Source organism: Cervus elaphus, chromosome 30, assembly GCF_910594005.1.
Source record: "Cervus elaphus chromosome 30, mCerEla1.1, whole genome shotgun sequence".
Taxonomy (NCBI): domain Eukaryota; kingdom Metazoa; phylum Chordata; class Mammalia; order Artiodactyla; family Cervidae; genus Cervus; species Cervus elaphus.
In genome coordinates this window covers 56,642,255-56,650,570 of record NC_057844.1, presented here as the reverse complement: position 1 = coordinate 56,650,570, position 8,316 = coordinate 56,642,255, and the positions used below count along the sequence as shown (strand labels likewise).

At 37.7% G+C, this 8,316-nt stretch overlaps 1 non-coding gene across 1 annotated transcript; it reads right to left on the bottom strand.

Annotated features, from left to right (window-relative positions):
• Positions 1-3,780: 3,780 nt before the first annotated feature.
• On the bottom strand, positions 3,781-3,852 carry TRNAC-ACA. Its single transcript has one exon. It is a non-coding gene; the product is annotated as a tRNA-Cys (tRNA).
• Between the last annotated feature and the right edge of the window lie 4,464 nt (positions 3,853-8,316).

Sequence of the window (8,316 nt, the reverse complement as noted above, 5' to 3'; positions counted from 1 at the left end):
AGCGATGACAAACCTAGGCAGTGTATTGAAAAGCAGAGACATTACACTGCTGACAAAGGTCCATATAGTCAAGGCTATGGTCTTCCCAGTGGTCATGTACGGCTGTGAGAACTAGACCATAAAGAAGGCCGAGCCCTAAAGAATCGATGCCTTAGAACTGTGGTGCTGGAGAAGACTCCTTAAAGTCCTTTGGACAGCAAGGAGATCAAACCAGTCAATCTTAAGGGAGATCAACCCTGAATATTCACTGGAAATACTGATGCTGAAGCTGAAGCTCCAGTGTTTTGGTTGTTTAATGTGAACAGATGACTCACTGGAAAAGTCCCTGATGCTGGGAAAGATCAAGGGCAGGAGAAGACGGCATCAGAGGATTAGAGGGCTGGAAAGTATCACCAATACAATGAAAAAGAACTTGGGCAAACTCTGGGACATGGTGAGAGACAGGGAGGCCTGGCGTGCTGCAGTCCATGGGGTCAGAGTCAGACATGACTGGGTGACTGAACAACAATAACTAGGTTTGTCATAGCTTCTTTTCCAATGAGCAAGTGTTTTTTAAATTCATGGCTGACGTCATTGTCTGCAGTGATTTTGGAGCCCAAGAAAATAAAGTTTGTCACTGTTTCTACCTTTTCCCCTATCTGAGGTTGTTGATATTTCTACCAGCAATCTTGATTTCAACTTGTGATTCATTCATCCTGGCATTCCACATGATATACTCTGTATATAGGTTAAATAAGCATGATGACAATATACAGCCTTGACATACTCCTTGCAAAATTTGGAACCAGTCAGTGGTTCCATGTCCGGTTCTAATTGTTGCTTCTTGATCTGCATACATTTTTCTCAGAAGAGGTAAGGTGGTCTAGTAGTCTCTTAAAGAATTTTCTGATATTCTCTTTAAGAATTCTCTTTAAGAATTTTCTAGTTTTTTTTTTTTTTTCTCTAATAGACACCGTCGAAGCATTTAGTGTAGTCAATGAAGCAAAAGTAGATTTTTATTTTACAATTATCTTGCTTTTTCTATGATCCAAGGCAATTTGGTCTCTGGTTCCTCTGCCTTTTCTAAATCCAGCTTATAAATCTGGAAGTTCTCAGTTCACATATATTGTTGAAGCTTAGCTTGAAGGATTTTGAGCATTGCCATGATAGCATGTGAAATGAGTGCAATTGTATGGTAGTTTGAAGATTCTTTGGCATTGCCTTTCTTTGCGACTGGAGTGAAAATTGACCTTTTCCAGTTCTGTGGCCATAGCTGAGTTTTCCAAATTTGCTGACCTATTGAGTGCAGCACTTTAATGGCATCAACTTTTAGGATTTTAAATAGCTCAACTGGAATTCCATCAACTCCATGAACTCCATTTGCAGTAATGCTTCCTAAGGCCCACTTGACTCGCAATCCAATATATCTTTTTTTTTTTTTTATTATCTTAAGTCATTTTATTTTTTATTTTTTTAATTTTTTTTCATTTGTTTTTATTAGTTGGAGGCTAATTACTTTACAATATTGTAGTGGTTTTTGCCATACAATGACATGAATCAGCCATGGATTTACATGTGTTCCCCATCCTGATCCCCCCTCCCACCTCCCTCTCCATCCCATCCCTCTGGGTCTTCCCAGTGCACCAGCCCTGAGCACTTGTCTCATGCATCCAACCTGGGCTGGTGATCTGTTTCACCCTTGACAGTATACTTGTTTCAATGCTGTTCTCTCAGAACATCCCACCCTTGCCTTCTCCCACAGAGTCTAAATGTCTGTTCTGTACATCTGTGTCTCTTTTTCTGTTTTGAATATAGGGTTATTGTTACCATCTTTTTAAATTCCATATATATGTGTTAGTATACTGTATTGGTCTTTATCTTTCTGGCTTACTTCACTCTGTATAATGGGCTCCAGTTTCATCCATCTCATTAGAACTGATTCAAATGAATTCTTTTTAATGGCTGAGTAATATTCCAATATATCAGGCTTCAGGTGAGTGACCACATCATCCTGGTTATCTGAGTCATTAAGACCTTTCTTCTAGAGTTCTTCTGTGTAGTATTCTTGCTACCTCTTCTTAGTATATTCTGCTTCTGTTAGATTCTTGCTGTTTCTGTCCTTTATGGTGCTGATCCTTGCATGACATATTCCCTTGATATCTCCAATTTTCTTAAAGAGACCTCTAGTCTTTCTTATCGTATTGTTTTCCTCTGTTTCTTTGCAATGTTAATTGAAGAAGTCCTTCTTATCTCACCACACTATCTGGGACTCTGCATTCAGTTGCGTATACCTTTTCCTTTCTCCTTTGTCTTTGGATTCTCTTCATTCCTCAGTTACTTTTAGTGTTCTCAGACAATAACTTTGCCTTTTGCATGTCTTCTTCTTTGGGATGGTTTTGGTCACTATCTCCTGTACAGTGTTATAGAACTTCATCCATAGTTCTTTAGGCACTCTATTTACTAGATTTAATCCCTTGAAACTATTTGTCACCTCTACTGTATAATCCTAGGAGATTTGATTTAGGTCATACCTGAATGGCCAAGTGGTTTTCCCTATGTTCTTCAGTTGAAGCAATGAAGAGCTCATGATCTAAGCCACATTCAGCTCTGGGTCTTATTATTGCTGACTATACAGAGGTTCTCCATCTTTGGCTGCAAAGAATACAATCAATCTGACTTTGGTATTCACCATTTAATGATGTCCATGTATAGAGATGTCTCTCGTATTGTGGGAAAAGGGTGTTTGTTATGACCAGTGTGTTCTCTTGACAAAACTCTGTTAACCTTTGCCCTGCTTCATTTTGTACACCAATGCCAAACTTGTCTGTTACTCCAGGTATCTTTTGACTTCCTGCTTTTGCATTCCAATCCCCTATGATGAAAAGGACATCTTTCCCCTCCCCCCCCCTTTGGTATTAGTTCTAGAAGGTCTTGTAGGTCTTCATAGAACTATTCAACTTCAGCTTCTTTGGCATCAGAGGTTGGGGCTCTGGATTAGACTTGGATTACCATGATGCTGAAAGGTTTGCCTTGAAACGAACTTAAATCATTCTGTCATTTTTGAGATTGCACCCAAGTACTGCATTTCAGACTCAGATTATGAGGGATACTCTTTATTCTAAGGGATTCTTACCCACAGTAATATAGATACAATGGTCATCTGAATTAAATTGTTCCATTGCCATTTTAGTTCACTGATTGCTAAGATGTTGATGTTCAATCTTGTCATCTCCTGCTTGATCACATCCAACTTACCTTGATACATTCACCTAACATTCCAGGTTCCTGTGCAGTACTGTTCTTTATGGCATTGATTTTACTTTTGCTATTAGACACATCCACAACTGAACATTGTTTCTGCTTTGGTCCAGAAACTTCATTCTTTTCTTAAGCTATTTGTAATCACCCTCCACTCTTCCCAGCAGCATACTGGAAACCTTCTGACCTGGGGGGGCTCATCTTCTGATGTCATGTCTGTTTTTCTTTTTCTAGTGCTTATGGGGTTCTTTTAGCAAAAATACTGCAGTGGTTTGCTAATTCTTCTTTCATGGGTCATGTTTTGTTAGAACTCTTCTAGACCCATCAAGACAGGATGACACTGCATGGCATGGCTCATAGCTTCATTGAGTTATGCAAGCCCCTTCACCATGATAAGGCTGTAATTCATGAAGTGAAGTGAAGTTGCTCAGTTGTGTCCAACTCTTTGCAACCCCATGGACTGTAGCCTACCAGGCTCCTCTGTCCATGGGATTTTCCAGGCAAGAGTACTGGAGTGGGCTGCCATTTCCTTCTCCAAGGATCTTCCCAACCCAGGGATTGAACCTGGGTCTCCTGCATTGTAGACAGATGCTTTACCATCTGAGCCACTAGGGAAGTCCCAAAGTAATTCATGAAGGGGCTTCAAATACTTACAGCTTCTTTATATACATTCATGTATATTTATAGTGAATTCAGATAAAGTTTACTAGGAAAAGAAGAACCTAGACTGAACTGCCTTTATACTCTCAATATCAAATAATATGCTTACATAACTGAAGCTTAATTTATATTTGCAGAGTATATAAATGAATGAATGTATATTCTCCTTAAAGATGAATAATGTAATAAACATTAATATTCATTGAATGCTTATTTTGGGTATAGCTTTTTGCAAACGCTTTGTAGAAATGAACTTATTTACTCCTAACCTCATCCCTGTGAGGTAGATCCCTGCTTTTACTGTGTAGGATACTGAGGCATTAAAAATGAGCTATAAGTATCAAAGTCAAATCTTCAAATCTAGTAAACAGTGAAGCTGGGATTTGCACTTGGACATCTATCTATTTCTGGAACCCACAGCCATTATACTGCCTCTTAAAGCAGGATAAGAAGCATGTTTTCTTTTTGTATTTGTTTACTGAGATCATTGTTAGTTTAAGCAAAAATAAATGACTACTCTCTGAAATTTTTAATATATTACATTTCTGTACTGGTTTTTGAACAAAATAAATGTGAAAAATAATAGAGGTTTATCCAAATTCAGTAGAGAAGTGAAAATAATTGTATTGATCATCTTCTCAACTGTTTGCTTTGCTTATTAATCAGCATGGTCCATATGAATCCATTGATACTAATAAGAACATCTAAGAGAAGAAAATACACCTTCAATTTAAAAGTCTAGACTCTATCAATCCCAGTTAAATGAGCATCATATTTTGTAAATTTGAATGTGTTATACTAGAAATGTATAAATATTGAAACATCTTACTTTATTATATATAAACATATACATATGATATGTACATATATATGTGTGTGTATATATATATACACACATATCATTGTAAATGGATATGTATTTTACTTCCACATAAATTAGATCTGTAAATCCTGTCTTTATATAGGCAAAGTCTAAGCCAAAATAAGAATTAGCTTGGCTTAGTAGATGCAAAATACCGATGAATAACTCTCTTTTGAATTTCCTCCTAAATGCTCTTATACTAAGCCTTAGAACTGCAGGAACAGAGTTCCACAGCCTTGGAACCATGACAAAGACATCTTCCCCTGAATTTTACATCATTTATATCACTTAACTACACAATGTCAGAAATGAAAACGATACCACCAGAAATTTTCTCAGATCTTAACTTTTCACCCCAATTATGGCCTTAAGAACAAAGCACAAAAAAATTCAAACAGCACAAAACTAGAAGTAAAAAGAAGTTGCCCAATTTCCAAAACACTTGCTTTCAATTTTACCTACCTATTAAAGAAAGCATTATTTTTTAAAAGCCAATATTCTACAATCAGAACTTTTTTCTTGACCTATAAAAAATTTGAGGATACAAAGTTCGTAATTCTGAGAAATAAAGCCCTGGTACTTACCCCACTGTTCAGTATACCCTAAATATGTGTGTAAATTCACATATTTAATTAACATATTTGTATCCACTAATTCACCACAAAAAATTTTTAAGGCAATAGTGTATCTTGAAATCTGTGGCCTGCAAAAACTGCAAAAATTGTGAAAATATTATGAATATGTATGTGTGTGTATATATATATTTATAAGACATATAGTGTCAATGATCTACATTGAACTTATTGGCAATCACTGACCTAAATCATTTCCTAAATTCATTCCTGTATTAATTCATGAGTATTAAACACTACTGATTTTGAAATATTTCGAATAATTTTGAAAAATTACTCACATGTGAAAGGGAAGTAATTCTATTGGTTCAAAAAGAGAAGCAGGACTCAACTTGGTAGGTTTCATGTTAGTTTTCTTTTCTAAATCTACTGGGAGGAACTGAAATCTGGGAAAGGAAGGTTTACTGCATGGGGAAAATTCAGAGTAAGACAGTAATTAAATTAAATCTGAAATAATCTAACCTAATTTCTTTATCATACTAGTAGTCACATAGAATGCATTTTCTTAGACATCTCTAAACATGGACATTACCAGAAGGTCAAAACCAAAATCAGACTGATTATATTCTTTGCAGCCAAGATGGAGAAGCTCTATACAGTCAGCAAAAACAAGACTGGGAGCTGACTGTAGCTCAGATCATGAACTCCTTATTGCAAAATTCAGATTTAAATTGAAGAAAGTAGGGAAAATAACTAGGTCATTCAGGTATGACCTAAATAAACCCCTTACGATTATACTGTGGAAGTGACAAATAGATTCAAGGGATTAGATCTGACAGACAGAGCTCCTGAAGAAATAAGGATGGAGCTTTGTAACATTGTATAGGAAGTTGTGATCAAAAGCTTCTCCAGAAAAAAAAAAAGGCAAAATGGTTGTTTGAGGAGGCATTACAAATAGCTGAGAAAACAATAGAAGCAAAAAGTAAAGGAGAAAAGGAAAAATGCACCCTTCTGAGTGCAGAGGTCCAAAGAACAGCAAGGAGATATGACAGCCTTCCTAAGTGAACAATGTGAAGAAACAGAGGAAGACAATAGAATGGGAAAGAGTAGAGATCTCTTCAAGAAAATCAGAGATACCAAGGGAATATTTCATGCAAAGATGGTCACAATAAAGGACAGAAATGGTATGGGCCTAACAGAAAAAGAAGATATTAAGAAGAGATGGCAAGAATACACAGAAGAACTATACAAAAAAGATCTTCATGACCCAGATAACCACTATGGTTTGATTACTCACCTAGCACCAGACATCATGGAGTACAAAGTCAAGTGGGACTTAGGAAGAATCACTACAAACAAAGCTCATGGAGGTGATGGAATTCCAGCTCAGTTCAATTTAGTTGCTCAGTCGTGGCCAACTCTTTGAGACCCCGTGTATTGCAGCATGCCAAACTTCCCTGTCCATCACCAACTCCCAGAGTTTACTCAAACTCATCTCCAGAGGCAATGAAACCATCCAACCATCTCATCCGCTGTTGTCCTCTTCTTCTCCTGCCATCAACCCTTCCCAGCATCAGGGTCTTTTCCAATGAGTCAGTTCTTCACATCAGGTGGCCAAAGTATTGGAGTTTCAGCTTCAACATCAGTCCTTCCAATGAATATTCAGGACTGATTTTCTTTAGGATGGATTGGTTGGATCTTCTCGCAGTCCAAGGGACTCTCAAGAGTCTTCTCCAACAACACAGTTCAAAAGCATCAATTTGGCACTCAGCTTTTTTTATAGTCCAACTCTCACATCCACACATGACTACTGGAAAAACCAAAGTGTTGACTAGATGGACACTTGTTGGCAAAATAATGTTTCTGCTTTTCAATACGCTGCCTAGGTTGGTCATAGCTAGATTCTTCCAAGGATCAAGCATCTTTTAATTTCAAGGCTGCTGTCACCATCTGCAGAGATTTTGGAGCCCAAAAAACTAAAAGTCTGTCACTGTTTTCATTGTTTCCCATCTATTTGCCATGAAGCAATGGGACCAGATGTCATGATCTTAGCTCTGAATGTTGAGTTTTAAGCCAACTTTTTCACTCTCCTCTTTCACGTTCATCAAGAGGCTCTTTAGTTCTTCACTTTCTGCCATAAGTGTGATGTCATCTGCATATCAGAGGTTATTGATATTTCTCCCGGCAATCTTGATTCTAGCTTGTGTTTCATCCAGCCCAGCATTTCACACGATGTACTCTGCATATAAGTTAAATAAGCAGGGTGGCAGTATATGGACTTGACATACTCCTTTTCCGATTTGGAACCAGTCTGTTGTTCCACGTCCAGTTCTAACTGTTGCTGCTTGGCCTGCATACAGACTTCTCAGGAGGCAGGTCAGGTGGTCTGGTATTCCCATCTCTTTCAGAATTTTCCAGAGTTTGTTGTGGTCCACACAGTCAAAGGCTTTGACATAGTCAATAAAGCAGATGTAGATGTTTTTTGGGAACTCTTTGCTTTTTCAATGATCCAAAGGATGTTGGCAATTTGATCTCTGTTTCCTCTGCCTTTTCTAAGTCCAGCTTGAACATCTGGAAGTTATTGGTTCATGTACTGTTGAACCCTAGCTTGGAGAATTTTGAGCATTACTTTGCTAGCATGTGAGATGAGTCCAATTGTGCAGTAGTTTGAGTGTTCTTTGGCATTGTCTTTCTTTGGGATTGGAATGAAAACTGACCTTTTCCAGTCCTGTGGCCACTGCTGAGTTTTCCAAATTTGCTGGCATATTGAGAGCAGCACTTTCACTGCATAATCTTTTAGGATTTGAAATAGCTCAACTAGGATTCCATCATCTCCACGAGCTTTGTTGATAGTGATGCTTCCTAAGTCCCACTTAACTTTTCATTCCAGGATGTCTGGCTCTAGGTGAGTGATCACACCATTATGGTTATCTGGGTCATGAAGATCTTTTTTGTATAGTATCTGTGTGTTCTTGTCACCTCTTC